Genomic DNA, 24,300 nt, shown 5'->3' with positions numbered 1-24,300 from the left:
TGGAAAATCACTCTTCCTTACCCAGTTTGCAAACATAAACCAGTTGTTGAACTCTAGAATCTACTGAGTGAAAGATCATATCTGTTCAAGACACAGTTTCACAAAACAGCAGCCTATAAAAGTAAGTTTTTAATTTATTTTTAATTAGAGGATTATAGCTTTACAATATTGTTTTGGTTTCTGCCACATATCAGCATGAATCAGCCATCAGTTCAGTTCAGTCGCTCAGTCGTGTCCAACTCTCTGCGACCCCATGAATCGCAGCACGCGAGGCCTCCCTGTCCATCACCAACTACCGGACTTCACTCAGACTCATGTCCATTGAGTCAGTGATGCCATCCAGCCATCTCATCCTCTGCCGTCCCCTTCTCCTCCTGCCCCCAATCCCTCCTAGCATCAGAGTCTTTTTCAATGAGTCAACTGTTCGCATGAGGAGGCCGAAGTACTGGAGTTTCAGCTTCAGCATCATTCCTTCCAAAGAAATCCCAGGGCTGATCTCCTTCAGAATGGACTGGTTGGATCTCCTTGCAGTCCAAGGGACTCTCAAGAGTCTTCTCCAACACCACAGTTCAAAAGCATCAGTTCTTTGGTGCTTAGCCTTCTTCACAGTCCAACTCTCACATCCATACATGACCACAGGAAAAACCATAGCCTTGACTAGATAAACCTTTGTCGGCAAAGTAATGTCTCTGCTTTTGAATATATATGCATATCCCCTCACTCTTTAACCTCCCTCATACCTCCCATCCCATCCCAACCCTCTAGATTGTCACAGAACAGTGGGTTTGAGCTCCCTGCATCACAAAGCAAATTTCTCCTGGCTATCTAATTTTACATATTGTAATGCATATGTGTCAATGTTGCTCTCTCAGTTGATCCCACCCTCTCCTTCTGCTACTGTGTTACAAGTCTGTTTTCTATATCTGCATCTCATCACTGCACTGCAGATAGGTTCATCAGTTCCAACTTTCTATATTCAATATACATGAATTAATATATGATATTTGTCTTTCTCTTTCTGACTTACTTCACTCTGTGTGATAGGCTCTAGGTTCATCCACCACATTAGAGTGACTCAAATATGTTCCTTTTTATGGCTGAGTAATATTCCATTGTGTACATGTACCACAACTTTATTCATTCATTTGCCAATGGACATCTAGATTGCTTCCATGTCCCAGCTGCTGTAAATAGTTCTGTGATGAACACTGGGGTGCATGTGTCTCTTTCAATTATGGTTGTCTCAGGGTATGTTTCTAGTAGTGGGATTTCTGGGTCGTATGGTAGTTTTATTCCTAATTTTTTAAGGAATCTCCATACATAGTGGCTGTATCAATTTGCATTCCCACCAACAGTGCAAGAGGTTTCCCTTTTCTCCACATCCTCTCCAGCATTTATTCTTTGTAATTATTTTTGATCATGGCCACTCTGACTGGTGTTAGATGATACCTCATTGTAGTTTTGATTTGTATTTCTCTAGTAATGAGCTATGTTGAGCATCTTTTCATGAGTTTATTAGCCATCTGTATGTCTTTTTTGGAGTAATATCTGTTTCGGCAATCTGCCCACTTTTTGATTGAGTTATTTGTTTTTCAGGTATTGAGCTGAATGAGCTGTTTGTATATTTTGGAGGTTAATGCTTTGTCAATTTTTTCATTTGCTATTATTTTCTCCCATTCTGAGGGTTGTCTTTTCACTAGGAATAAGCCTACCTAAAGAGACAAAAGACCTATATGCAGAAAACTTTAAGACATTGATTAATGAAATCAAGGATGACACAAACATATTGAAAGATATTCTGTGTTCCTGGATTGGAAAAATCAATATTGTGAAAATGACTATACGATTCAAAGTAATAGATAGATCCAATGCAATCACTATCAAACTACCAATGATATTTTTCACAAAACTAGAAGAAAAAAATTCATAATTTGTATGGAAGCACAAAAGACCCTGAATAGCCAAAGTAACCTTGAGAAGAAAAAATGGAGCTGGAAGAATTCACAGGTCTGAATTTAGACTGTACTACAAAGTTACAGCCATCAAGACAGTATGGTATTGGCACAAAAACAGAAATATATTGTTCTAATGGAACAAGATAGAAAGCCCAGAGATAAACCCACATACCTATCTTTGACAAAGGAGGCAAGAATATAAAACAGAGTAGATAGTCTTTTCAATAAATGGTGCTGGGAAAACTGGACAGCTCTGTGTAAAAGAATGAAATTAAAACACTTCCTAACACCATGCACAAAAATAAACTCAAAATGGATTAATGACCTAAATGTAAGACCAGAAACTATAAAACTCTTAGAGGAAAATATAGGCAGAACACTCTTTGGCGTAAATCATAGCAAGATCTTCTATGACCCACCTTTCACAGTAATGGAAATAAAAGCAACAATAAACAAAAAAGTGAAAATGAAGTCGCTCAGTTGTGTCCAACTCTTTGTGGCCCCATGGACTGTAACCCACCAGGCTCTTCCATCCATGGGATTTTACAGGAATGGGTTGCCATTTTCTTCTACAGGGGATCTTCCTGACCCAGGGATTGAACCCAGGTCCCCCATATTGTAGGTAGAGGTTTTACCATCTGAGCCACCAGGGAAGCAAGTGGGACCTAATTAAAAGCTATTGCACAGCAAAAGAAACTAAACATATTTTTTTAATTGAGGAAAAATTATCTGGATGTTGATAAGGCCATTGGATACAGAATCTGAATTACCATTGGTAAAATAGAAATGAAGACAGCCTCGTTACTTCTTTTAGAGTGTGGATGTACAGAGTTTTGACCCAAATATGTGCCATCTCAGTTTCTGAAATGATTGGGTCATTTCCTCAGCCTCATAGCACAATCCACATGGATATATTTAGCAGCTGGCAAAACCATCATCGTGTTCCTTCATCTGTGGATGAAGAGCTATTATGCTATAAAAGTCCAAATAGAAGCTTGTAAAACTGTCTGCATCCCTCATTTACAGAAAGTCAAAAGTGCTGGTGCATCCTAGATGAAGTTGCATGGATAATGCCATCTTCAAAAACTTAAATGATGTAGCAGTGGTGGGCTTCATTATATCCTGCTTAATTCACTGATATAGGATGTATGAGTTTAAAAAAAAAAAAAAGATGGATTTTGACAGATGATGGCAAGCTTTCATAAATATAACAAAATGGTAGTGACAGTTTCTGTGTTTGGAGATATACCTTTTCTAAAAGAAATCACCATTCTATATATGACCTTAGAAACTATAGAAGTAGTTACTGATTTGGGAAAACTATTTGTTTCAATACCTATCAGGAAGTCAAATCAGCTGTTGATAGCAGTCACTTGGAAAGACAGCAGTACACCTTTACAGCCTTGCCTCAGGGTTATGTTAATCTCTTGCTCTGTAGGTCAATGGGACCTTGATCCTCTATACACATTGCCTTGCATGAAACTATTCTCTATACAGAGTTCAGCAAACTTTTACTGTAGAAAGTCAAATAGGAAATTTTTGAAGCTTTGCAGACCATGTTTCCCTGGTGGTTCAAACAGTATAGAATCCACCTGCAACTCATGAGACCTGGGTTTGATCCCTGGGTTGGGAAGATTCCCTGGAGGAGGGTGTGGCAACCCACTCCAGTATTCTTGTCTGGAGAATCCCATGGACAGAGGAGCCTGGCAGGGGCAGTCCATTGGGTTGCAAAGAGTCGGACACGACTGAGTGACTAAGCACACACACAGACCATGCGATCTTTGTCACAACTCATAAAATCTTCCATTGAGCAGTCATAGACATTATGTAAATAAATGAGAATGATGGTGTCCTGATAAAACTTTATAAATGAAAGCAGATGACAGGCTGCGTTTGGCTTGGAAGTTGTAGTTTTTATACCTCTGTACTACACCGACTGCATCATATTAATTTGACCTGGAGATTGTGAAATGTCAAGCACTCTGGAAATACTGGAAAGATACCTATGTATCAAGGAAATGTTAACCCCTAAAAAGTTTTGGTTAACTGACATATCTGTGAAGTTTTTAGAGGTTTGAGAACTTGGGTAAAACTGAGGCATTTCTTATAAACTAAATTTCAGGGTATTTGCCCTGTACTTTCTAGCACTAAGAAACTGGGACCGTGCTTGGATGGTCATTTTGAGTTTTAAAGATATTAATACCATGCACCATTTTAGTAATATAACTCAGAATCAGTTCTTAGACATTCATTAAGATGTCAGCTTTGAGTGTGATTCAAACAATAGAGCCTTCTCTAGTAACTTCAGGAAGTGCTTCAGTTTGGATGCAGTCAAGAAACTGAAGGTATTTATGTGTTATCCATGGTAATCCACAATATTGACACTCTGTCAAACTTCTGAAGACAGGCAGTGTTTTTTGTACCAGAGCACCATTTGGTTTTGCATGGCAAATACAACAAGCCACTGTATCTTAATAGAAAGTCTATAATAGACCAAGAGACATCTAGTGAGTATGCAGTGTGTATGCTCATATGTGAGTTCACATAAAATATCCTTTATTCTCTACAGTGAGTCCCTTATGAGCTAATTATTTTCAGGAGAGTACAGCATTAATCCATCATATTATGGAAGTGGTACTGTGTGAGCTGGGCATGAGTATGGCAGGAGAGTACAAATAATTTGTACAAATGGGTGTACTATATATTTATATCACTGACTCTCATGGCCAATCCTCTCCTTGGCTTATCATGTGACCCTATTGAGGGTTCCCAGGTACCGGCTGCCTAGAAGAATATCCTGAAACTGGTTCATTAATGGGTCTACTCCATATGTTGGTATGAACAGAAAATATACAATTTTTGAAGTACAATCCCAATTATGTGTGTATATATATATGTATATATATATGTGTGTGTATATATATATATATATATATATATATATATATATATATGAAATACAGTGGTGATGGCCATTCCTCCCCAGTGGGCAGATCCATGGCAGTACATCTGTTCTTCAGCTTGGTGGGGAAGTGATTACAGATAAGAATACACATAGAGATACTTGACCAGTGGTAAATGACTTAGCCTGAAAAAGACTGGAAATTGAGGATAACAAAATAAGAAAATTGTCAGGAAGACACTAGGGGATAGACCTGTGAGCCCAAAAGGTGTAAATCTTTTATCTCAAGCGACACCCACTAGAAAGAGTGTTCATCTCAGCAGAAATGCTAACCAACCAGATAAACAGGATGAGCTCATACAGTTAGAGTGTAGCCACCTGCCCTTATTGCTCATCCCAGAGAGCAATCTACCCAGAGAGTGAGCATCCATGATGGTAGGAATGGTGGTCATTCACGGCCATGGGGTTGCAAAGACATGGACACAGCTGAGCTACTAATATACATGGCTGCAACATTACAGGCTTCCTTGACCAAGGCTATAATGATTATCCTGCTAATGTTAAATCTATCATTAGTAAAGTTAGAAATCAAGCCCTTGCTATGCTAATATATAATTATAAGACAAATTAGCCACTTAGAGACAAATTACATAAGAACTCTATCACTTGAATAGGGCTGGCAACTTGTCCTTACAAGAATTGGTGTATTTTCTGGATATGGGTTGGTCATCCCTGAGCATATTATTGAGATATTATATTCATTCCTTTTTCATCAAATGTTTCTGTGTATTACTGATTTGGTTACACCATATTAAGAAAAACTGGGTGTTTTTTTTTTTCCCCCATGGACTTTATCTGGCCACTGGAATAGACTTGGTTTCAACAAGAATAGACTGAAAGTACCAATGGATTAAGTATGTAGAAGCAACATTCAACTAATTATTAACAGAAGTTGGGTGTTTAACAACATCAGTTCCCTTGTTTCTTGGGTAGGAGAATCTTGAGGTGTGTCCTTTGCAGTTTTCCAGAGGTCTCTAGCAAGACTGAGATCCTGTGACACACGATGGTATCCAGTTAATTAGCAGAATTTTACTGACTTTCTTCCCTTTCTTATCTTACTTTGCCACCCACCTCCTTCCATGATTTCTGGCGTCACATCACAAATAAACCACTTGCATTCAACTCCTTGTCTCAGTATTTTTCTTCTCAAGAATTCCTAACTTAATACATTTGTATTTAGAAAATTGTCCATAAAGCCAAACTAGTTAAACGCATTTGTAGAATTTTTTTTCAAAACATCTTTATTTATTCATTGGACAAATATTTTGGGGGTGTATTTTATGCATGTCATATATCTCTGATCTTAAGAAAAGCACAGACTAATGACTTGAGAGACAAATAAAGCAAAATTAGAATGCTACATGACAAGTCCTTAAATAGAGAATTACAGGAGCCACAACAACAGTGAGGCAGAGAGAGAGCTTACTTCAGAATTAGTTCAGAGATCAGGGTATCCTAGTTGATGCTGTTGTAGAGTGAAGCTTCTCAATAAATAAGGAGGTTGGGAAGGCTAATTTAGCTTTTAGGACTTAATGGGACACAAATTATGGAAGAACATTTTGGGCCAAAGGAGTAGCATATGAAAAAGTGCATAAAGGTGTCCAGAGGAGAAAAGAAACTATACTCCTGTTCTTTTCATTTACTTATTTCTTTAGAGACAAGGAGGGTCATTGAAGGATTTATTATTTTAATACCTTATTTTTGTGCCTTTGAATCATGCTCGGTCAACATTTATACAAGAAAAAGTAGAGTTTCCAAACTGACTTAGTGAATATATTTTGAGCCTGCTAGAGTTGTTTGTTTTTTTTTTTAGTAATAAATATTTTATATGGTGAATATGAGACCAGGAAGATAAATGCTCCTAATGGTAAATACATATCTGCAACTCCTATCTCTCAGTGGTATCATTTGATTCTAGGACCTAAAGAACAACATACTTTTGATCACTTCTGTTAAAACCAGCGTTATCACATGCATTGTGTAAAACAGGTGTGTGTGTGTGTGTGTGTGTGTGTGTGTTAGTGGTGGTGATGGTGTTAGTGGAGGGTGTTCCCTGACTAGACTAGAAATACAAAGTCTCCTCAATTCTTCCACCTCCCCAGGAAATGTTGGGACAGATTATTCCTCACTTCTTGCCACTCATCACTCACTACTCTCTGAAGCCTGGAAGATGGTACTGGCGTGTGTGAAAGCTACATATTTGTTGGCTATTGGTATTTGTTGATTACTGACGAAAGTTGGTAATGCATGTTATGCCCTTTGTCTTTCTTTTTTCGAATACAATCCAAATGTACATCAACTGGTGAACAAATAAACAAAATGTGTTTGTTTGTTTTTTCCACACAATGGAATACTACTCAGCAATAAAAAGAAATATTGACATATGCTACAGTGTGGATAAATCTTGAAAATATTATCATATATGGAAGAAGCCACACACAAAAGACCACATACTGTACTTGCTTTGGCAGCACATATACTAAAAATTGAAACAATACAGAGAAAACTAACATGGCCCCCACAAAAGGAAAGCATGCAAATTCATAAACCACTCCATATTTTTCATGACAATTGCAAAAATAATGTAATATGTCAATGCATCAAAATGACACATTTTACATCTTAAATTTAGTGTTACACATCAAGTGTATTTAATTTTAAAAAGACCACTTACTGTATTATTCCATTTTATGAAATGTCAAGAATAGGCAAATCTTCAGAGATAGAAAGTGATTCAGCTAGGACTGTGGGTATACGTGAAAGGTGGGTTTGAGAGGTAAAGGCTAATAAGCATTGAATTTCTTCTGAGAGTGATGAAAACATTTTAAAATTAGAGCACATTGTGCCTTTTGTCTTTCTTTAAAGGAATCTATCCACAAGCTGAACACATTTCCCAATCTCCTGCTGTGATGTATAAGGTTCCTACTGTCCTCTTGAATGTCCATCTGTAACAGGGCTCAGTTCCTAGAAGAGGAATTGAGAATCCTTATTCTGACTTCAGAGACAATACTTTGCCATAAAAGGTCCATCTAGTCAAGGCTATGGTTTTTCCAGTGGTCGTGTATGGATGTGAGAGTTGGACTGTGAAGAAAGCTGAGCACCGAAGAATTGATGCTTTGAACTGTGGTGTTGGAGAAGACTCTAGAGAGTCCCTTGGACTGCAAGGAGATCCAACCAGTCCATCCTAAAGATCAGTCCTAGGTGTTCTTTGGAAGAACTGATGCTGAAGCTGAAACTCCAGTACTTTGGCCACCTCATGCGAAGAGTTGACCCATTGGAAAAGACACTGATGCTAGGAGGGATTGGGGGCAGGAGGAGAAGGGGACGAAAGAGGATGAGATGGCTGGATAGCATCACCAAGTTGATGGACATGAGTTTGAGTGAACTCCAGAAGTTGGTGATTGACAGGGAGGCCTGGTGTGCTGTGATTCATGGGGTCACAAGGAGTCGGACACGACTGAGCAACTGAACTGAACTGAACTGAACTGATTCTGACTTCAAGGTCAGGCTTCTAACAGTTATATATAAGAAATAAAGTGGATTATGTGTTTTAATGTTTACCCAGTTCCTATATGTTGGTGGGTCTATAATCTGGTGGGCAGGAAGGCAAAATTATTAGGTTCCTCCAAATTTCAGCAGGTTTTCTTTCTTCTGATGGTTACAAGAACACTTTGTTTTCCTTAGCACAAGGCATATTATATCTGGAGCTGAAACCAATCGGCTGGAGCTGAAAGTTATTGTGGGTAGCATGCAGTAAATGTCTCAATTCATAGGAAACTCAGGTCTAGATATTTTAAGTGATTTTCTAAGGTCATATATATACTTGGAGGAAGAACTATGGCAAGAATTGAAGTGTACTGATACTTCAGGCTATTTTTCATATACTCTGACTTCTCAAAAAATATGTACTTAATAAATAAATGTAACACTAAAAATATAGTAACATTCCCTGGTTTGTCAGATGGTAGAGTCTGCTTTCAATACAGGAGATCTGGGTTCGATTCCTGGGTCAGGAAGATCCCTTTGAGAAGGAAATGGCAACTCACTCCAATATTATTGCCTGGAAAATCCCATGGACAGAGGAAGCTGGCAGGCCCCTGTCCACAAGGACGCAAAGAGTCGGACATGACTGAGTGACTAAGCATATACATTAGCTTACATTACAGGATACTGTCATATGAATGCATTAGACCTTAAGAGAATAATTTTAGTACTAATTTCACTTCCAAAACACTTTCTGGAGTTCAATGTAAGCAGTATTATACTTCATAACTGTCTCTTGATAATAAAGGGAATTAAAGTGGACGCAATTGAGTATTACTCAGCCATTAAAAAGAATACATGTGAATCAGTTCTAATGAAGTGGATGAAACTGGAGCCTATTATACAGAGTGAAGTAAGCCAGAAAGAAAGACACCAATACAGTATACTAATGCATATATATGGAATTTAGAAAGACGGTAACAATAACCCTGTATATGAGATGGCAAAAGAGACACAGATGTATGGAATAGTCTTTGGGGCTCTGTGGGAGAGGGTGAGGGGGGGATGATTTGGGAGAATGGCATGGAAACATGTATAATATCATATATGAAATGAATTGCCAGTCCAGGTTCGATGCATGATACTGGATGCTTGGGACTGGTGCACTGAGATGACCCAGAGGGATGGTACAGGGAGGGAGGAGGGAGAGGGGTTCAGGATGGGGAACATGTGTATACCTGTGGCAGATCCATGTTGATGTATGGCAAAACCAATACAATATTGTACAGTAATTAACCTCTAATTAACATAAATAAATTTATATTTTAAAAAAAATAAATAAAGTGGACGTACAAAAAAGGAGCAAAAAAAGTGGACTATTTCATCAAATGATTCATATTTATTTGGGAAAACCAGCCTGCAAACAAACCAGCACGTTACCAAAGATACAGCACTGGTTACAGAGGAGTTTCAGGGGTAGATCAGGCAATCAGAAGTGGATAGACAGGGGAATCTCTCTAGAGAAACTGAAAAGACATTGCAGATACTTAAGCCTATCTGTAGAGGTGGATAGATGGCTAAAGGCATGTTAGTAGACAGGATAGATAGAAGCCAGGGAGCAGGGGTGGGAAGGTCTGTGGGAACAGGGAAAAAACAGGAAGAAAATGAGTGAGTGGGTGTCCTTGAGCTCCCCAGGTAAGGTGAGATGAAGAGATTTATTACTCAGTCAGCTGTGTACACATATGTAAAAAGGAATCACTTGGTGTACATAACTTTTTAAATTAATTTTTTATTGGTGCATAGTCGCTTCACAATTTTACGCTAGCTTCTGCTGTACAGCAAAGTGAATCAGCTGTATGTAGACACATACCCTTCTCCTTTAGACTTCCTTCCCATTTAGGTCACCGCAGAGCTCTGATTAGAGTTCCCTGTGCTACGCAGTAGATTCTCATTAGTTGCCTATTTTATACATAGTGAATATACATCAATTCTAATCTCCCAGTTCATCCCACCTCCTTCCCCTCTGCCTTGGTGACAATTTGTTCTCTACATCTTGTGTCTTCTATTTCTGCTTTGCAAGTAAGATCTCTTATATCATTTTTCTAGATTCCACATATATGCATTAATATGTAGTATTTGATTTTTTTCTTTCTGACATACTTCACTCTGTATGACAGTTTCCAGATCCATCCACATCTCCACAAATGATCCAACTCCATTCCTTTTTAGGGCTGAGTAATATCCCATTGGATACATGTACCACACATTCTTTATCCATTCATCTGTTGATGGACGTTTAGGCTGCTTTCATGTCCTGGCTATTGTAAATAGTGCTGCAATGAATATTAGGTTGCATGTATCTTTTTGAAATACAGTTTTCTCTGGGTGTATGCTGAGTAGTGGGGTTTCTGGTCTCGTAATATTTACCCTGGATTTAAAATGTATATTAGCTCTCCCATATCTTCTAAAGCTTGCCAGTGTTTAGGTTTACTCCATTTCCCATCAGTATACAATATTTGAATCAAAAGGCAGCTTCTCTTTATCCTATATAATTCTCCTCCTCCTTTCCATCACCTCCCTTTAACACTTTCATCATAGTTTTCTTACAAATGTTGCTTCTCTTCCCTTAATTTCCCACAAGACTCAACCAAGTTAACCTTTACTACACAGTTCAAACATAACCTCATAAATAAGCTTTATCTGTTTCTTCCTCCTATGAACTCTTCTAACACGTAGCTATAATGTGTGTGTACTTGTGTGGGTATTTTTAGATTTATTATTCCCACTAAATTTTTCATTTCTCAAAGGAAAGACCTAAGTAATTTAAATCTGTATTTGTCAGAGCAGCTAATGGGCAGACTGTCCAAGACTTGTGACTTCCGTATGAAGGTTTTACTTCCTCTTGACAATAGAGTTGAGGCTTTAAGTGCACCTCATTATGGAGAGGCACCATTTTGGATTCAATGCATGGGAGAAAAACATAACGTCTTTGCTTTTTTTCTAGAAACAGATGAAAGAGGGAGGGATGACAATTCAATCGTTCCTCATGATATTAACACAGTTGTATTAGTAACAGTGATATCAACAACTAACATTAATATAGCCTCTTTCCATCTTAAGAGCTATGTGGTTGCAAACACTACCTCATATGGAGTTTCAAAATGACCTAGACGCATGAGAGTTATAATTTTTAAAGATAGAAACAGGCATCTCAAATGCGCCAAATGGTTTGTTTACAAAATAATCATTCTTCATCAAGAACCTAAATCAAATCCTCTGACTCCAGTATGGTAAAACAAACTACCTTTCCCCCCGCAAACTACCTCCCCCCCAAAAGATAAATAAAGCTATTTTACCAAAGCATTTCAGATTTTATTCCCATTTTCATGATACAAAAACATCCAGATAAACTCAAAATTGTATATTTTTCTATTTTTAAAAAGGAATCTTATTTAGAAGATTAAAAATCTTTATAACAACTTACTTTTTATGAGGATCTATTCTGTATCATTTACTAAGCATTACTCCTAGAAACTATCATTATTTTCATTTTATAGATGAAAAAGCTGAGTCACTTGTTCATTGCTTCAAAGCTGATAGATGCCAGATCTGAAGCTACAATCAAGTGTTCTGAATCTAAGCCTAAACTAATTTCAAAATATCTCACCAAATGAAAGTAAGATAAAGAAAGCACAGAAAGAAAATAGAAGAGAAATAAGAAAGGTGTGTAGAAGGCACAAATGTGAGTGTGTAGAGACTCACTTTTTTTTCTTTTTTTTTTTTAATTTTATTTTTAAACTTTACATAATTGTATAGTTTTGCCAAATATCAAAATGAATCCACCACAGGTATACATGTGTTCCCCATCCTGAACCCTCCTCCCTCCTCCCTCCCCATACCATCCCTCTGGGTTGTCCCAGTGCACTAGCCCCAAGCATACAGTATCGTGCATCGAACCTGGACTGGCATCTCATTTCATACATGATATTTTACATGTTTCAATGCCATTCTCCCAAATCTTCCCACCCTCTCCCTCTCCCACAGAGTCCATAAGACTGTTCTATACATCAGCGTCTCTTTTGCTGTCTCCTACACAGGGTTATTGTTACCATCTTTCTAAATTTCATATATATGCATTATTATACTGTATTGGTGTTTTTCCTTCTGGCTTACTTCACTCTATAATAGGCTCCAGTTTCATCCACCTCATTAGAACTGATTCAAATGTTTTCTTTTTAATGGCTGAGTAATACTCCATTGTGTATATGTACCACTGCTTTCTTATCCATTCACCTGCTGATGGACATCTAGGTTGCTTCCATGTTCTGGCTAATATAAACAGTGCTGCGATGAACATTGGGGTACACATGTCTCTTTCCCTTCTGGTTTCCTCAGTGTGTATGCTCAGCAGTGGGATTGCTGGATCATAAGGCAGTTCTATTTCCAGTTTTTTAAGGAATCTCCACACTATTCTCCACAGTGGCTGTACTAGTTTGCATTCCCACCAACAGTGTAAGAGGGTTCCCTTTTCTCCAAACCCTCTCCAGCATTTATTATTTGTAGACATTTGGATCGCAGCCATTCTGACTGGTGTGAAATGGTACCTCATAGTGGTTTTGATTTGCATTTCTCTGATAATGAGTGATGTTGAGCATCTTTTCATGTGTTTGTTAGCCCTCTGTATGTCTTCTTTGGAGAAATGTCTATTTAGTTCTTTGGCCCATTTTTTGATTGGGTCTTTTATTTTTCTGGAGTTGAGCTGTAGGAGTTGCTTGTATATTTTTGAGATTAGTTGTTTGTCAGTTGCTTCATTTGCTATTATTTTCTCCCATTCTGAAGGTTGTCTTTTCACCTTGCTAATAGTTTCCTTTGATGTGCAGAAGCTTTTAAGGTTAATTAGGTCCCATTTGTTTATTTTTGCTTTTATTTCCAATATTCTGGGAGTGGGTCATAGAGGATCCTGCTGTGATGTATGTCGGAGAGTGTTTTACCTATGTTCTCCTCTAGGAGTTTTATAGTTTCTGGTCTTACGTTGAGATCTTTAATCCATTTTGAGTTTATTTTTGTATATGGTGTTAGAAAGTGTTCTAGTTTCATTCTTTTACAAGTGGTTGACCAGATTTCCCAGCACCACTTGTTAAAGAGATTGTCTCTAATCCATTGTATATTCTTGCCTCCTTTGTCAAAGATAAGGTGTCCATATGTGCGTGGATTTATCTCTGGGCTTTCTATTTTGTTCCATTGATCTATATTTCTGTCTTTGTGCCAGTACCATACTGTCTTGATAACTGTGGCTTTGTAGTAGAGCCTGAATGTAGAACAGCACTCAGTAGACAGAACATCTATGACTTCCCTAGTAGGAGCAAAAATGATTTTCAGGAAATGCCAACTGAAACATTGATGCCAAAGCTAAGCTTATGGAAATTCCTGCCTGAGTAGATCCTTGTATTATTTTTATTTGATTCTTCTTCTTGGGACATGTAGGGTTATTTCCAAATTCATTACCTTTCAGTAACAAACTATATTCTTATAGAAATACTCTAGTAAATGTCTTTCAGGATCATGTAATTCCTTTAGGGGTTGTATGGGGAAACCCTCTGCCTACTTGATTTACAAAACGCAGATGGTTAGTAATACTTGAGTTGTTATTGATGCCTCCTGACATCTTTCTCAGCACCCTTAAAGAGAGTGGCATAATTCTTTAAGACATAATATTACACTTAGGAATTGCTTTAAAAGATCATCAATCTTTTGTGCATGACTCTGAACACTCAGCTAGTGTTAAATAAACCATGACTAGAAATGAAATTCAAAATACTTTGAGTGATTTCTGCAAAATGCTCTCCATTTGCCAATTATGTCCTACCATATTTCATCTTATCAGTTATTCATTATTCTTGACTAAAAATACAGTTATGACAAACAGTATATCTCAGAGGAAGTTTCATGATTTTCCAAAGAAATACAATCAATATGTCCCAGCCAAGCCATCCTTTATACTTTGCACTTGGTGGAAATAACATTGTGAGTGATGATGATGGTGACTTTATTTGCAGGTGTTGATGAATTTGGCTATTAGGAATATAAATATAACTGAAAGGAATATCAAAACAAAATGGCATAGTTATCAAAAAGATGTCTGCTAAACATGGATTGGACTTTCGCCAGGAGGAATGGCAATCAGTGAAGGATTCTTTCCTTTTTATATAATTTGTAATAAAGAAAATACATTCAAAATTCAATCAGCAAGAAGAGGCACTAGACTCCCCACCCTCTACCTTCCAAAAACAGATTGAAAAGTACCCGAAGGTTTGAACTTTAAATCATCTACTTGTTTTATGAAAATAACTATGATACATGGTCAAGGAAATGAAATCGTTATGTATTCTGATCTGAGGTCTTCTAGGATGTTCTGTTCTTGTACATTACTTAACTTCTCTGACCCTCAGTTTCTTGGGTATTTAAATCAGTGCTTCAAGTATCAAATAAGGTACAAACATAAAAATATTTTTAAATATAAAGAGCTCTTCAAATATAAGGAATCACTCTTTATATTCCCTGGAGAAAAAGAATTTTCCTAGTGCTAAAATAAGGTTAAAATTAAAACCATGTATTATTCATGTATATAAGCTATAAAACTATATTAACACAAATGCACCAATATAGTTTACAAAGTAAAAAAAGTCATTTAAATTAATAGATTTATTAAATTAATTAGCAGCAATTATATATCATCATATATCACTACTATAAGCAATATGCTGTAACTAACAACTGCAGTTTGAGGTATTCAACACTTTCATAAAATTATCCTCACATCTTCCATCCTGCTGTGTCTCTGTGATGCTTCCAGCAGCTTTTCTGGCATTCAAACTTACAAGCCATTTTAAGTTGAAGATTCTCTAGCTTTCCCAGGTATGGCCACCTCAGTCTTAAAGTGATCCCAGTACCTTTTTCTACAGAGAAGATCAAGAACACTTTGATTAGAATCTAAGCCTTCAAAGCTTACAGAAGAGCATGTGTTCTGAGGATGATGGTTGGGGAAGATGCCTGAAATAAAAATCTGATGAAAGGGAGAATACAGTCATAGGTCATAGTGTGTAAATATGTGTACCATTGTTTTGACATGAAAATATCCAGACAGCCACACTCTAGAGGTTCTCTTCTACCAACACTGCCAACAAAACCTTCAGGCCATATAGCTTTATCCTAACCATCATCATAACTTGTATCAGCCATGATAATATGGGTGGATAATGTATTTGTATGTCACTAATGTGCATAGCACTTCAGTCATGTCCAACTCTTTGCAACCCTATTGACTATAGCCCACCAGGTTCCTCTGTCCATGGGATTCTCCCACATTAAATCTTATTTTCTGTTTCAATTACTCAACTTTGAAGCAAAATTAAATTTGCAAGTGATTTCAAAGTATATATGAGCATTATTTTATTTTTTTTTTTTTTATCTCTGTCTTTATTTTTATTTTATTTTTATGTTTTTTTTTTTTTTTTTACCATGAGGTACTTTAGTTATTTTCAGTATTCATCCCACTTGCATAATATCTAAGACAGAACTATGTCATACCATATTCTTTTTTTTTTTTTTCTGAAAAATTTCACAATATAATGTTGATAGTTTACCATGAAGAAATTAAGAAAAGAGAATAGTTTCTAATGTTTATCCATGTATTGACTGTTCGTAGTGCTCTTTACTCCTTCCTGTATTTCCCAGTTTTGTTTTGATATTATCATCATTCATAAAGGACTTTATCATTTTTTATAGCTCGTGCATGCTTCCTTAGCTTTCATTTCTCTGAAGGTGTTTTCACCCCCATTTCAAAAGATACTTTCAATGAATATCTATTACAGAATTGACAGCTTTAATTTTTCAGCACTTTATTTATTTTTTATTTTTTTGATAAATTTAATGCCTTTTATTGCCATACCTCATTTTACTGTGCTTTGCTTTAGTGAGCTTTATAGATACATGTTTTTTTTTTTTTTTTCCCTTGTTAATTTTCTGTCTAGTTGATCTATCCATAAGTGTGAGTGGGGTATTAAAGTCTCCCACTATTATTGTGTTATTGTTAATTTCTCCTTTCATACTTGTTAGGATTTGTCTTACATACTGCGGTGCTCCCATGTTGGGTGGATATATATTTATAATTGTTATATCTTCTTCTTGGATTGATCCTTTGATCATTATGTAGTGACCTTCTTTGTCTCTTTTCACAGCCTTTGTTTTAAAGTCTAATTTATCTGATACGAGTATTGTGACTCCTGCTTTCTTTTGGTCCCAATTTGCATGGAAAATCTTTTTCCAGCCCTTCACTTTCAGTCTGTATGTGTCCCCTGTTTTGAGGTGGGTCTCTTGTAGACAACATATGTAGGGGTCTTGTTTTTGTATCCATTCAGCCAGTCTTTGTCTTTTGGTTGGGGCATTCAACCCATTTACGTTTAAGGTAATTACTAATAAGTATGATCCCGTTGCCATTTACTTTATTGTTTTGGGTTCGAGTTTATACACCATTTTTGTGTTTCCTGTCTAGAGAATATCCTTTAGTATTTGTTGGAGAGCTGGTTTGGTGGTGCAGAATTCTCTCAGCTTTTGCTTGTCTGAAAAGCTTTTGATTTCTCCTTCATACTTGAATGAGATCCTTGCTGGGTACAATAATCTGGGCGAGGACCTGGGAAGAGCACAAAACGCAGCCCCAACTGAGTCTGCGCCTCTGAGGACTACCTGAGTGCCTGAACCTGAGCGGCTTGGACCTGGGAGGTGCATGCAACCCAGGGCCAGCCTCGGATTGTTCCTGGCGGAACAACCTAGAGCCTGAGCAGTGTGGGCAGGGAGGCTACACGCGCCGTGAGCGGGGCAGACCCAGTGTGGCTGAGGCAGTGCGAGCGCACGCCAGTGTCATTTGTTTGCAGCATCCCTCCCTCCCTCCCCATAGCGCGACTGAACAAAGAGAAGAAATACAGCTCCACCCACCAGAACACCAACACAAGCTTCCCTAACCAGGAAACCTTGACAAGCCACCTCTACATACCCACACACAGCGAGGAAACGCCACAGTAAAGAGAACTCCACAAACTGCCAGAATACAGAAAGGACTCCCAAACTCAGCAATTTAAACAAGATGAAGAGACAGAGGAATACCCAGCAGATAAAGGAACAGGATAAATGCCCACCAAACCAAACAAAAGAGGAAGAGATAGGGAATCTACCTGATAAAGAATTCCAAATAATGATAGTGAAATTGATCCAAAATCTTGAAATTAAAATGGAATCACAGATAAATAGCCTGGAGACAAGGATTGAGAAGATGCAAGAAAGGTTTAACAAGGACCTAGAAGAAATAAAAAAGAGTCAATATATAATGAATAATGCAATAAATGAAATTAAAAACACTCTGGAGCCAACAAATAGTAGAATAACAGAGGCAGAAGATAGGATTAGTGAATTAGAAGATAGAATGGTAGAAATAAATGAATCAGAGAGGATAAAAGAAAAACGAATTAAAAGAAATGAGGACAATCTCAGAGACCTCCAGGACAATATTAAACGCTACAACATTCGAATCATAGGGGTTCCAGAAGAAGAAGACAAAAAGAAAGACCATGAGAAAATACTTGAGGAGATAATAGTTGAAAACTTCCCTAAAATGGGGAAGGAAATAATCACCCAAGTCCAAGAAACCCAGAGAGTCCCAAACAGGATAAACCCAAGGAGAAACACCCCAAGACACATATTAATCAAATTAACAAAGATCAAACACAAAGAACAAATATTAAAAGCAGCAAGGGAAAAACAACAAATAACACACAAGGGAATTCCCATAAGGATAACAGCTGATCTTTCAATAGAAACTCTTCAAGCCAGGAGGGAATGGCAAGACATACTTAAAATGATGAGCATTATTTTAATGCTGTCATGTGTCTCATCAAATATATTCTTCATTCTGAAAAAAAAAAAAAGTGAAAGTTAGTCACCCAGTCATGCCCAAGTCTTTGCCATCGCATGGACTACATCCCACCAGGCTACTCTGTCCATGGAATTCTCCAGGCAAGAGTACTGGAGTGGGTTGCCATTTCCTTCTCCAGGGGATCTTCCTGACCCAGGGATCAAACCCATGTCTCTTACGTCTCCTGCATTGGCAGGAGGGTTTCTTTACCAACTGAGACACCAAGGAAGCCTTCTTTCTAATAGTTCTCATTTGGAATTTTATTTATTATTTAATTTTATAAATAGCACAGTGATAAATAAAGCTTGGGCATGGATATTTTATTAGGTATAGTAAAATTTTCTTAACATAGATTTTTCTAAATGATGATAGCAATAACTAAAGCAGCCTATTCTAAATCGGTACTGAGCACTTCATATGCATTATTTGACTGATACATGTCACAGTTTTGCGAGATTATGTTAATATTTGATCATTTTAAATCAAACAATAGTTGATTTGCAATGTTATATTAATTTCAGGAGTATAGCAAAGTGATTCAGTTACACACACACACACACACACACATAGACATATTCTTCTTCAAGTTATTTTCCAATGTAGGCTATTTGAAAATATTGCATATAATCCCCTGTGATATATAGTAGGTCCTTGTTGTTTCCCAAACTCCTAATTTATCCCTCCCCTGCTCCCTTTCCCTTTTAGTAATTATAAATTTATTTTCTATGTCTGTGACTCTATTTCTGCTTTGTAAATAGATTCCTTTGTATCATTTTTAAAAAAATATTTCACTATGTTATATGGTATTTGTCTTTGTCTAATTTATTTCATTTAGTATAATCTTTAATCCATCCATGTTGCTGCAAATTTAGGTTGCCTGCATGTATTGGTTATTATATAAATAGTGCTGCAATGAACACTGAGGTGCTCGTATCTTTTTGAGCTATCATCTTCTCTGTATACATGCCCAGGAATGGGATTGCGGCATCAAATAGTAGTTCTATTTTTAGTTTTTCAGGAACCTGCATACCGTGTCCATAGTGGCTATTACAATTTTACATTCTGACAAATGGAGTGAGAAGGTTCTCCTTCCTCCACACCCTCTCCAGCATTTATTGTTTATAGACTTTTTGATGATAACCATTCTGACAGATGAGGAGATAACTCTCTGCACTTTGGATTTGCATTTCTCTAATAATTAGTGATGTTGAGCATCTTTTCATGTGTGTTTGGCCTTCTGCATGTCTTCTTTGGAGAAAGGTTTAGTTAGGTTTCCTGCCCTTTTTTCAATTGAATTGCTTTTGGTGGGTCTTTTTTTTTTTTTGGTTTTGAGCTGAATGAGCTACTTGCATATTTTGGAGATTAGTTCCTTGTTGGTTGCAAATATTTTCTCTCATTCTGTAGGTTGTCTGCTTGTGTGGTTTATGGTTTCTTTTTCTGTGCAAAATCTTTTTAGGTTAGAAAACTAATCAGGAAGGCCAAGTGTGCTATTAGCGAGTAAATGGAAGAGCCTGAATTGGGTTCAAGTATGGCAGAGTTCAGGGTGCATCACAAAAGCACTGCCTGCAGGCATGTCAAAGGCAGGAAAATACAACCACCTTCAGAAAAATACAAACAAGGGTTTAAAGTTTATATAAAATTTACCTTGTTGTTATGATAGTCTCAATAAAATTCCCTCCCAGGACTCATGCTAAGTGGAAGGGAACTCCTAGATTTAATTTTTAACTGTAAGTATCTAATAATGAAGATACAAAGCTCGGTGGAAAACCACTAGGGTGAGATTCTTAAATATGTGAAAATTTTGCCACCTCTTTAGGAGTCATTAGATGTTTAAATAAACCACTATATGGGTGTCACCAGTTGGAGGAGAGTTCTTTTTAAACCTGTAAATACTCTGAGAACAAAAATAGATTTCAAAAACTTCACAAGTTAATGGATGACAGGAAAAAAATTAACAATGTAGCTGAAACTTTTGTCCAAGTGCTGCTGACAAAGACAGTTGGCTTAATAGGAGACACATATAACATTTTTGCTTGAAAATTCACTTTATAAATGGAAGTTCATTCAAGTACTAATATTTGGTCAGTAAAGATAGCATCTAGGCTTACAGAGATAAAATTTTTTGCCATTGAGAGAAACAGAAAGGAGTCACCCCTATAAAACAATGAATGATTGAATAAAATATAGAATAATGTATGTAAAATAATAACCCATGAACTGAACCATCAATGAAACCTCATAAAGGGGGACATTTTATAGGAGCAGAAATTAGTCACTGTATTTTGCAGAATGGAAATGCAAAATAAGTGAATTAGGTTCACCTAGTCTAGCCTACAGGGCTTCCCTGGTAGCTCAGTGAAAAAGAATCTGCCTGCAATTCAAGACACCCGGGTTTGACCCCTGGGTTGGGAAGATCCCCTGGAGGAGGGCATAGCAGCCCACTCCAGTACTCTTGACTGGAAAATTCCATGACCAGAGGAGCCGGGTGGGCTACAGTTCACAGGGTCGCACAGCATCAGATACGACTGAGTGACTAAGCAGCGGCAGCAGTCTAGATTACTCCCTGCACTTGCGGTATCACTAGCACTTTTGTGCTTAGACAATAGTAAACAGATAGTTGCTACGCATGTAACCTGGCAAGGCAAAACAGCCATAGATTCAAGGATTCAGGAGTAAGGATCTGGGTTACTCTACTGGGTAACCAACCCAGGTCAGTGGAAGAAGCAAAGGGAGACTGCTCTGTAAACGGACAGCGGAGGAATGTGAAACTTTGTGTCTTAAGGAAATTATAGAAAATAATACAGAATGGGGGACAACAGAGGATGGCATGGTTGGATGGCATCACCGACTCGATGGACATGAGTTTGAGCAAGCTCCAAGAGTTGGTGATGGACAGGGAAGCCTGGCGTGTGCAATCTTCTGAACTGAATTCAGTTCTGAACTGAATAAAGAATGGAAAAAAACATAATGGATCATTTTACCTGTGAATAGGTTGACTAAAGCAGAGTAGAATTGCTGGTGTTAGAGAGAAGAGAAAGCCTGTATATTTGAATAGGATAGAAGAATGAGAGTATACACACAGATGCAGGCAGGTCATGGTGCTGGAGAAGACTCATGAGAGTCCCTATGACAGCAAGGAGATGAAACCAGTCAATCCTAAAGGAAATCAACCCTGAATATTCATCGGAAGGACTGGTGCTAAAGCTGAAGCTCCAAAATTTTGGCCATTTAATGTGAAGAGCTGACACATTGGAAAAGACCCAGATGCTGGGAAAGATTGAGAACAAGAGGAGATAAGGGGTGACAGAGGATGAGCTAGTTGGATGGCATCTCTGATTCAATGGACATGAGTTTGAGCAAACTTAGGGAGGTAGTGGGAGACAGGGAAACCTGGCGTGGTGCAGTTCACGGGGTCACAAAAAGTTGGATATGACTTGGTGACTGAACAACAACAGAATATTATGGTGGGAAGATAAAATCATACCCATGTGATTGGATTTATGCAATAATAGTTAAGGTCATTGATTACCCTCGAGTGTGGGCACAGCAAACGCTGAAGCTTTTAGGAGGGAGACAGTTATCTGAAATAGTTTTCTGAAAGAGGACAAACATACTTATGTAGAAAGTGTGGTTCTTAGGAAAATACGGTTGATACAGATTGGGGCACTTGAAATAGACAGCTTAGAGTCTGAGCAGTTGTGGATGGGACAAGATGTAATATATGTCTTCAGACACCAGAAATGGGAGCAGACAGGGACAAGGTCATTGGAGCTGGAATGTCAAGAACATAACAGTCCAGGCTATTGGATAATATTATCACCATAGTGGTGAAGACCACCAATGATGTTAACAGAAGTTAGTGGTAGAGAAGATGACTGTAAGCCAATGCTAAAGACATTAATGGATAAGGGTTACTGACTGGTGAGTAGTTGATGACAGCAATAAAGAAGGGAGTAGTGGGTGCTAAAATTTAATGTCACATACTTAAGAGAAGCTTTTTTATGTAGCTAGTGGAATAAATAGTTTGGAAGTTGCAGTAAGGAGCAAGCAGAAAACTTATCCCACTACAAGAGCTAACTGAAGCTGGTGGCAAACAAAAGAGCATTTTTCCTCTGTCTCTCACAAATCACACACACATGCCTGTGTTTGAGCACTCACTTATTCTCATATATGTTACCTTAATACAATTAAGCAAATGCATATACCCTTACGCAAGTAAATAGATTCATATAATCTCAACAATTCTTTTTAAAGTATTTCTTTATAATATGGGAGGTTCATTTACCACATTCAGTATGTAAAAGTATACTATTTCAATATTTATAATGAATAAGTAAATTGTTTATATATGTTTAATTTATAAATGCCTCTATACACATCTATATGAATTAGATGTGTGCATTTTTTCACATATATGTTGAATTTTCTCTGCTGATTTATTGTTTTTCAAAACTATGTTTGGATGGTTCAAACACATGTGTTGTAACTATATTAAAACTTTGTTTTTAGGAATCGATTGGCAAGGATCTGGAGAAGGAGCAGAGAGATTGTCTAGGGGACCTATGGGCATGAGAGAGTCCTGCTGGCACCACTGACTACCTTCTGCACATACCTCCTTTTCTTCCTACCTGGCCCCAGTGTTCAAGTATCAGCAAGGTTTGGCTTCAGGGGAATTTGGTCTTCTAACCACACCAAACTTATGTGAACCTTGGCTGTATTAGAACCCTTCTGATATTTCTGCACCAAACCCAGTGAATTTGACAAGCAACAACACACGAGAAAGGCTACGAAGGCACTTATGATAATCATTTTCTGTCTTGAAAATAGTGACCCATTTGAGAGGAATGCAGATGGGGCCGTGCTGTCCAGATTTTCCTTCCAGCTGTAATAACTGGAACAATGATAGTCACACTGAAACCAGGGATGGATTCCACCTGGGGAAATAAGCAACAATATAAAGATGAAAGACAGTTAAAGGAGTGAGTTGTGACATCAAAATGATGTTCAAACTTGTTATAACAACAACCACAAACAAAAACCTTTAAAATGCCTTATGTATCACCATCGTTTCCAGTTGGTTGGACTTTCTCTTCTCTATAATGTCAGTTGTCGTTGTTGTTCGGTCACCCAGTTGTGTCAACTCTTTGTGACCCCATGAACTGCAGCACTCCAGGCCTCCCTGTCCCGCACTATCTACCGGAGTTTTTCCAAGTTCATGTTCATTGCATCAGTGATGCTGTCTAGCCATCTCATCCTCTGATGCCCTCTTCTCCTTCTGCCCTAATCTTTACCAGCATCAGGGACTTTTCCAATGAGCCGTCTATTCGCATCAGATGAGCAAAATACTGGAGCTTCAGCTTCAGCATCAGCCCTTCCAGTGAATATTCAGGGTTGATCTCCCTTAAGACTGACTTGTTTGATCTCCATGCTGTCCAACAGACCTTCAGGAATCTTCTCCAGCACCACAGTTCAACGGCATGGATTCTTTGGCATTCTGCCTTCCTTATGGTCCAGCTCTCACAGCTGTACATGACCACTGGGAAGACCATAGCCCTGACATAATGTCAGTTGGTGATGTCTATTTTCTATTAGTACTGGATACGATGTTTTCCATAATTAAGGTAAAATGTTTTGTAGCAAGCAGGTTTTGTGGCTATCAGGCTGATGATAGTATTTAATTAAAATCTATCATTTTACAGGAGTTTAAATTTAGGAATAAAATTACATTCTCAAACATTTATAGTAGTTATTATGGCAAAAAAAAAAAAAACCACAAACGAAACCAAATGACTCAGAATAATAAGGATACCTGATGTATTGATAAAATTTGCCATGCACTAAGCTCTTGTCTTTAAATCATTGCCTTTAACCTAGAAACTGGTCTTCTATTTTCTTATCTAGTGCTCTTTCTACTACTGCTTTCTGTCCTCATAAAT

General features: G+C 37.6%; 1 long non-coding RNA gene and 1 other non-coding gene across 2 annotated transcripts in view; both read left to right on the top strand.

The window, feature by feature from the left end:
- LOC147370264 (uncharacterized) overlaps positions 1–24,098 on the top strand; it is a 37,060-nt gene extending 12,962 nt beyond the window's left edge. The window contains exon 2 of the long non-coding RNA XR_015166085.1: positions 22,874–24,098. This is a non-coding gene — a long non-coding RNA (uncharacterized LOC147370264). The remainder of the gene's footprint in view (positions 1–22,873) is intronic.
- LOC147370265 (U6 spliceosomal RNA) lies at positions 7,373–7,480 on the top strand. Its single transcript, XR_015166332.1, has one exon. It is a non-coding gene; the product is annotated as a U6 spliceosomal RNA (small nuclear RNA).
- Positions 24,099–24,300: the final 202 nt, after the last annotated feature.

This window comes from Bos grunniens, chromosome 6 (assembly GCF_055505025.1).
Source record: "Bos grunniens cultivar Pamir isolate PY7600 chromosome 6, Bosgru_T2T1.0, whole genome shotgun sequence".
NCBI lineage: Eukaryota > Metazoa > Chordata > Mammalia > Artiodactyla > Bovidae > Bos > Bos grunniens.
Note: the sequence above shows the minus strand (reverse complement) of the source record. Positions and strands in the feature narration are given on the sequence as shown.